The sequence below is a fragment of the Jaculus jaculus genome, chromosome 3 (assembly GCF_020740685.1).
Source record: "Jaculus jaculus isolate mJacJac1 chromosome 3, mJacJac1.mat.Y.cur, whole genome shotgun sequence".
In the NCBI taxonomy this organism is placed as follows: domain Eukaryota; kingdom Metazoa; phylum Chordata; class Mammalia; order Rodentia; family Dipodidae; genus Jaculus; species Jaculus jaculus.
This window is the reverse complement of record NC_059104.1, coordinates 86,143,815-86,151,080: the sequence shown is the minus strand read 5'-3', so window position 1 is coordinate 86,151,080 and position 7,266 is coordinate 86,143,815.

The window sequence follows — 7,266 nt, the reverse complement described above, 5'->3', positions numbered from 1 at the left end:
CACTGCTCTCTGGTGGTAAATGAAAAAAAGGCTCTTAGTTCACCTTATGTAGTCCCATAAAAAAGAAATCCTACCCCATCAAACTGTCTATATTTAATTCATCGTGACCTTCAAATCTGGTTGAATGAAACTGAAAAGCTTCTGCACAGCAGACAACAAAGTGAAGAGACAGTCCACAGGATGGGAGAAAAAAATTGCCAGCCAGACATCTGGTAGGGGATTAATAGCTGTAATTTACAGGGAACTAAAAAAATTAAGACATAAACCCCAATTATCCAATCAATGAATGGACAGATGAATTAAATAGTTATCAAAAAATTTAAATGGCCAAAAAAAAAGTTCAACAACCTTAGTCATTAGGGAAATGCAAATCGAGACTATACTGAGAGTCCATCTCACCCTAAGCAGAATAGCTATCATCAAAAGAAACAACAAAGGATAGGGAAAAGTTTATTGGAAGTCCAGACATAAAGCGACCATTGCATTTATGGCCTCACAGTGGCTGTCTCAACCTGTATAATATGAGGGCCAAAAAACAAACAAACACCAAAAAACATCAAGATAGAAGGGGTACTAGTTGAAAACACAGGGGTTCAGTAGAGAGTAAAAGGGGAAAGGGACAAAGGAGGGTGGTGGGAAGAAATTATAATCAGGGTACACTGTATATAGGTATGGAAGTTGTCAATAAAAAGTTTAAACTAAAACAAATTAAAAGTGCCCTAAAAACAGAGCTGGGGATGTGGCTCAGTTGGCAGTCTGCCTAGCATGCATGGGGACAAGAGTTCTATCCTCAACATCACATAAACTAGGTAGGTGGCATATGTCTGTAATCCCAGCATTCAGGAGCTACATGGATCAGAAGTTCCAGTCATCCTGGGATACATGAGACTCTTTCTCAAAAATGAATAAATAAATAAAAAGTAAAAAAAAAAATAAGAGAAAAAGAAAACAAACAATGCTAGTGAGGACATTAAGAAAGAGGAACTTCCCACACTGCTGTTGAGAATGTCAAATTAGTATAGCTTCACAAAATTAAAATAAGCACTGACATATGATCCAACTATTACCCTTCCTAGGAATATAACTAAAGGAATCCAAGTCATCATACCACAGACACCTGCACATCCATGTTCAGTGGAGCACTAGTCAAAACAGCCACAATATACAATCAGCCTAGATGTCCAAGAGATGAATACAGAACCACCACCACACACACACACACACACACACACACACACAAATGGAGTTTCATTAAATGATAAAAATTGAAATTATATCATTTTCAGAAAAAATGAATGGAACTACAGATCATCATCATGTTAAGCAAAATAAGTCAGGTTCAGATAAATGGGTTTTTTTTCCCCTCCTATGTGGAATCTGTACACACACGGTTGAAGAGATGACTCAGTGGTTAAAGGCACTTGCTTGCTTGCAAAGTCTGATGTTTCTGATTTGATTCCCTTGTATACATGTAAAGCCAGATGCACAAAGTGGTGCATGTGTCTAGAATTTGTTTGGAATAGCAGGAGGCCCTGGTGTGTCTATACTCTTTCTGTCTGCCTCTCTCTCTCAAATAAATAAAAATATTTAAAATACACACATATACATACACATACATGTACACATGTGAGACACAGATGGGAAACTATTTGAGGGAAGAAGAGAGCCAGAGGAAAGAGAAAGTATAAAAAGAACAAGTGAGCTGGGTGTGGTGGCACACACCTTTAATCCAAGCACTCGGGAGGCAGAGATTGCTATGAGTTCAGGACTACCCTGAGACTACATAGTGAATTCCAGGTCAGCCTGGGTTAGAATAAGACCTTACCTCAAAAAAAAAAAAAAAAAAAGAAAAGAAAAGAAAAAGAAACAAAAGAACAAGTGGGGGAGACTATGAGCTAAGTCCATACAAAAATGTATAAAAATTTCATAATGAAACCATTATTTTGTATGTTCAACATTTAATAAATAAATAAAGTCTAATCGTAAGATTACAGGATTGAGGGCTTGAGCCCTATAGGGGTGAGTGGGACTGAAAATTGAGTTCAATTATGGTAGCCAATGATTCAATCAATCGTGACTACACAATAGGACCTCAGTCAAAATTCTGCACACTTGGCACCATAAGCCTGGTGAACAGTCCATAGCTAGGGGCTGGCACAACAATTAAAGGCACTTGTCAATTGGGGTTCAACTTCCCAACACCCACATAAAGCTGTATGCAAAGCAGTGTATGCATTTGAGATCCTCAACATACAACAATGGAAGGATCCCAGGCTTGCGGTGCAGCTAGTTTGATGTTCCTCTGCAGTCTGGCAATTCATTTGCAGCAGCAAGAGACCCTGTCTCAAAGATTCACAGACACAGGCCAGGTGTGGTGGCGCACGCCTTTGATCCCAGCACTTGGAAGGCAGAGGTAGGTGGATCACCGTGAGTTCGAGGCCACCCTGAGACTACATAATGAATTCCAGGTCAACCTGCACTAGAGTGAGACCCTACCTCAAAAAAAAAAAAAAATGCACAGACACCTTAAAGTTGTCCTCTGACATCTACACATGCATCAGGGCACACACACACATACACACAAATACATGAAAGTTATTTATTTGCAAGCACAGACAATAGGAGACAGACAGAGAGAATGGGCAAACCAGGGCCCCAGCTGCTGCAAACGAACTCCAGACACATGCGCCACTTTGTGCATCTGGCTTTACATGGGTACTAGAGAATTAAACTTGGGTTGTTAGGCTTTGCAGTCAAGAGCTTTAACCACAAAGCCATTTCTCCCCATAAAAATTCTTTTTTAAAAGCCACTACTGCTGTTTGACTAAATGGTCATGATGTGCTTATAGTAATTCATAGTTACTGTGTGCCCATAGATTAGTGCCATTTTGTAGTCAGCAGTAACTATAGTAACTTTATATATATATATATATAAAATATGAATCATAACTGGTTAAAGTGCTGAGAATTAGTGACTGCTGATCAGCCATAAATGGGACATCTATGTCACGCCCAAAGAAGGGACAAAAAGAATGCCAGAGGAAGGTGGGGGGAGTACCGTAGAATGCTGACTTCAGGTCTGACATGGCCATTGCACTCTTGAACTCACAGCAGCTGTGACTACCTGCACAAGACTGGACTCCTCAACATCCTGTCATGGAGCAAGGAGGAGCTCATGCGGACCCACATAAGCCAGATGCACAAGGTAGCATGTGAGTCTGGAGTTCGTGGCAGTGGCTGGAGACCCTGACATGCCCATTCTCTCTATCTGAATCTTCTCTCTCTCTTCCTCCCTCCCTTTCTCAAATAAATTAAAATAAATTTTAAAAATTCTGGCCGGGCATGGTGGTGTCCGCCTTTAATCCCAGCACTCAGGAGGCAGAGGTAGGAGGATTGCCATGAGTTCAAGGCCACCCTGAGACTCCATAGTGAATTCCAGGTCAGCCTGGGCTAGAGTGAAACCCTACCTTGAAAATCATAAGAAGAAAGAGAGAAAGGAGGAAAAAAGGTTTAAAAACACACACACACAAAATCTGAATGGTAAAGGCTGAGTGGGGAATGCATATCCGTCCTTACTAGGAGGGTGGAATGTCCTGGCTACTCAGACAGCTAACAGGCCCTTCATGCTTGGGATCCCCCCAGACCTCACCCTGTCATTTGTTCTCTGGACTATTCCTTTTATTACTATAATAAACCTCTGATAGAAAGCCTAGCACCTTGCTGAGCTCTGAGAATTGATCTAATAAGTGCAAAGCTGAGTGACTCATGAGAACTTCTAGATTTGTAGCTAGTTGGGGGAGAGATATTTTCTTCTTTGGTGTAGCCACTGGCAAGGTGTCCATGTTCCTGTAAGTAATCCTAATAAAACAGGATCATTAAAAGAAGAGACTGGATGGAGAACCCCCAAGCTTGGGCTTCTATGTAAATAATGCTTAATGTTCCATAGCAGGATTGTGGCCTTTCATTACAAATTCATGTGAAAATCCCAATTCCTGATGTGACTATATTTACAACAGAGCCTTAGAGTAGATGATGTCAGTCATACGAAGACCTGTCAGGGATGCACATGCACAGGAAAAAAAAACCATGTGAGTACAAACAGTGGACAGCCACTGTAAGCCAAGGGGAAATCAGATGTGCCCATGCTCTGGTTTTGGATTTCCAGCTCTCCAAATGTGAGAAATAACTACAGGTTGCCGAATCCACCCAACTGTGGCATTTTGCTATGGTAGACTGAGCTACTATACTTACTGACACATGACCATCATCTGCATGTAATATTCCAGAGTCCACTAATAAAATTTTATTGGCATATGGCCTCACCCATTCATTTAAATATTGCCTGGTGCTGTTTCCTTCTACATAACAATTGTGACAAGGACTATATGGCCTGAAAAGTCTAAGATATTTGTTACCTGTACCTGGTCCTTTGCAGAAAATGTCTACTAACACTTCTCTAAGCAACTTTAGGAGTGCTCACTTGAATACGAGTTATCGCTCACTTCTAAACAGGCAACACCTGGCATGCTGTGGGTTCCTATCCTACCAGGCTCCAATCCTAATGGACCTGTGACTACTGCTGTGGCCAAGGTCCTATGACAGGTGGTCTGGCTTGCTAAGTAGACCCTACACCTTACCCTCCTCACACATCCAGAGCAGGGTGTATTCCCACATCAGATTGCCCCAGAAGCCTCAACACTAGACCTGTCCCCCTCCCCAAAATTGACCACTCTGAACATAGCCCTCTGTTTGGGTGCTGGGCAATGGTGATTTCTTTTTCACCAATGTTTAGATGGCAACCAATTACAAATCTACATCACCTAATATTTGGTATTTCTTATGATGTGCTTTCAATGTTCTGTTCTTAAAAGGCCATTTATTTGACAGAGAAAGAGGGAGAGTGTGTGAGAGAATGGGCGCACCAGGGCCTCTAGCCACTGCAAATGAACTCCAGATGCGTGCACCCCCTTGTGCATCTGGCTAATGTGGGTCCTGGGGAATCGAACCTGGGTCCTTTGGCTTTGCAAACACCTTAAGTGCTAAGACATTCTTCCAGACCCTATTTAATATTTATAAATAAATAGTCTTAAATATAAACAACTATTTTTTTTAAGTCAAGCTATAGTCAACCAAATAACACACTGCCATGTATGCCATTTTCACATTATTCTGGCTAAAATCATATAACCTTTGTTCTTCCTTTTACTTCCAAAGTTGCACATCTACTAGGTTGTTTAGGGTCACTGTTCAGTCATTAGACACCTCCCTTCTCCCAGCAACCTCATGACTCCGGGACAGGATCATGAAGAGGCTGACACAAAGGGCTTGGGAGAGGTCTGAGACAGTGCTGCTGAGTGGACATCTGTCTGCCTCCAATATGGAGACCCATGATTCCACAGCAGCTTAGGAACTATAACAAGCATGGCAGCTCCTGGCTCACCAACCAATACAAAACCCAGCACCGAAGAACTAAAAAGATCACGACTTGGGCATGGTGGTGCACACCAGTAATTCCAGAACTCAGGAGGCTGACACAGGAGAATCATGAGAGAAAAGGCCAGGTCTGGCTACACAGTGAGACTCTGTCTCAAAAAAATAAAAAACTAAAAGCTCAGAGGCTGAGCAAGGTCAGTAACACAGCTAGTTCGCAGTCCAGCCCTGTGGTGGTGGCAGCAGAGAAACAATGCCATTGCTCCATTTGTTTGCAATCATAGACCAGATCACACTTGAGTGTGGGAAACAGAAAAGCCAGTGCCCCCAGTACTTTTAGCCTAATGAATACTCAGTTTGCCCAGTTAAAGAATGTACAACCTCAAGAGGAATCCGCCCAAGCCCCCTACAATGGGATAAATGTAGATAAAAATCCTACCACCTTTCCCAGGTGTCCGGACTAGTTTACTCCTTTACTGCATTTTCCTATTCTGTTTGTCTTGAGGCAGGGACTCACTATAGCCTAGGCTGACTTGGAACTCACTCTGTAGCCCAGGCTGGCCTCGAACTCAGTGATCCTCCTACCTATGCCTCCCGAGAGCTGGGATTAAGGGCGTGTGCCACCAAGCCTGGCCCAATTTAACTTTTATTTCTATCATGTGCTCTTGAAATACAATTCTCTTGGGGGAGGGAGGGAATTAACATGGGATATTATTTACAATCATGGAAGTTGTCAATTAAAAAAAATAAATTAATTTTAAGACAGGTGTGGTGGTGCATGCCTTTAATCCCAGCACTCAGGAGGCAGAGGGAGGAGGATCATCACCATGAGTTCGAGGGCACCCTGAGACTACATAGTGAATTCCAGGTCAGCCTGGGCTCTTAGAGTGAGACCCTACCTTGAACAACCAAAATTAATTAATTAAATTAATTAATCTAAAAAAAGAAATACAATTATTTTCCTGTTCATCTGTCTCCCTAAACCAAATTGTCAGTAATTCTGTCATATTCTTGTCCCTTCATCTTGAAACATGGTGTACTAGAAACAGAAAAAATGACAAGATTCAGGAAAACACATATAGGCCTTATATAAATGAATATAGCCACCTCATCTGTGTTATTAGATTCATTATGCAAAGTAATAGAAAGCAAGAAAACGAGAGAGTTAGAAAAGTTGCACTTTTGGGCTGGAGAAATGGCTTAGTGTTTAGGCACTTGCCTTCAAAGCCAAAGGACCCAGGTTCGATACCCCAGGACCCACATAAAAGCCAGATGCACAAGGTAGCGCACGTATGTGGAGTTCATTTGCAGTGGCTAGAAGCCCTGATGCAGCCACTCTCTCTCTCAAATAAATAAAAATTAAGGTGTTTTTTTTTTTTTAAAAAAAAAAAGACAGTTGCACTTTCAACATAGGATCTCCCTTAGCCATGAGAAGTAAGTGTTAACTTACTGGAACTTTGGGTACTACTCAACTTGATATACACACACTGTTACTACCGTATCATATACAGATTGAGTTTAATTTATAAATAGGAATAGTAAGAGATTTTTAAAACAATGAAAACACTATAATAAACATGAACATTCTCCTTCAAAAAAAAGTTCCTTGAATACAAATTGATACTGAGAAAACAGATTTAATAACTGAGATAGCTAGTAAGTGAATAAAGTGGCTACTAAAGGCCAACATGTATACAGAACAAAGGGATGATTCATCTCCGAGGTGGCATGCAGCAGGACACTGCAGGATTTCATCACATCCCTCAGACTGAAGGGTAAGTTAAAACTTACGAGTTGGAACTGGAGAAGGACTTGAGTTCAATTCCTCAGCTACTT